Genomic DNA, 1,441 nt, shown 5'->3' with positions numbered 1-1,441 from the left:
AGTGGTTCTGGTGTGAGTTGCTCGGGGTCACGCCCGATCAGGGAAAGCCCTAGTTTGGGGTCTTTCATTTGGGGGCTCATCCGGGATTGAGCGGATCCTCTCAATTTCCTTTGTCTGTGTGGCGCCGCCAAACCTGTGTGTTCATAAGTCTGTTTTACTTTTAGTTTGCTTTCAGTTTGTGGCTGTCGTGCACCTGTCAGGGCTGGACAACTGTGGTGGGCAGACGTGCTTGAGAACCACAAGCCACAGCCCTGGGGAGACGTCCCTTTAGGTGGAATACGGATCCAGAGGCTTTAATAGTCTCTGATCCGTCTGAGGGACTTAGAGTGTCCCCCCGGAGAGGAGGGGCCCGGAGGGCTCTCCCATCTGAAGCAGCTTTCAACTGGTTGTCACGAAGAGAGCTTCTTGTGTGTCTTGTATTTCTTGTGAGTGTCTGCTGTGTTCTGTGGGTGACTAATATGGGACAGACAGTGATGACTCCTCTATCTTTGACTTTAGGACATTTTTCTGAAGTAAGAACCAGGGCTAATAATCTCTCTGTTAACGTTAGAAAAGGACCTTGGCAAACCTTCTGTTACTCTGAGTGGCCCACTTTAGGAGTCGGTTGGCCACCAGAGGGAGCATTTGACCTAACAATCATTTTGGCAGTTAAAGATCTTGTTTTCCAGGAAGGACCAAACGCGCATCCTGACCAACAGCCATACATCATCGTGTGGCAAGATTTAGTGCAGAATCCACTGCCATGGGTAAAACCTTGGGTTTTGAAGAAACATACCACCCCTCCACACGCATTGGCCCTAAAAGCCCAAACTTCTGAGTCCAGAGTTCCTCTGGCCCCAGAAGCTGCACCATCGGCACCATCCAAAATTTATCCTGAGATTGATAACCCACCTGAGTGGCCTGAGATGCACCACAATCCTCCCCCATATCAGGGCCAGGCTGATCCCAGTCCCCCCATCCCTGCAAGTGCCCCCCAGGGACCAGGACGAGGGACTCGCAGTCAGAGGGGTCTAGAGAGCCCAGATTCTACTGTGGCTCTCCCCTTATGAGCGTACGGGGGGCCCCAGAGCCAGGACAACTCCAACCCCTCCAGTACTGGCCTTTTCCCTCTGCTGACCTCTATAATTGGAAGACTAACCATCCTTCTTTTAGATAACCCCACGGGGCTTATTGAACTAATTGAGTCCCTCATGTTCTCTCTCCAACCTACCTGGGATGATTGCCAACAACTTCTCCAGGTCCTCTTCACTACTGAGGAGCGAGAGATAATTCAGACAGAAGCCAGGAAAAACGTCCGAGATGCTGCAGGACAACCAGTCCAGACTCCTGCGGCCATGGACACGGGATTTCCTCTCGTTTGCCCCAACTGGGATTATAACATGGCTGAAGGTAGGGAGCAGCTATCCGCCTACCGCCGGGCTCTCATAGCGGGTCTCAGAGG

The sequence above is a fragment of the Elephantulus edwardii genome, unplaced genomic scaffold, assembly GCF_000299155.1.
Source record: "Elephantulus edwardii isolate Elephantulus edwardi_28Jun2011 unplaced genomic scaffold, EleEdw1.0 scaffold00006, whole genome shotgun sequence".
Lineage (NCBI taxonomy): Eukaryota > Metazoa > Chordata > Mammalia > Macroscelidea > Macroscelididae > Elephantulus > Elephantulus edwardii.
This window is presented reverse-complemented; position numbering follows the sequence as displayed.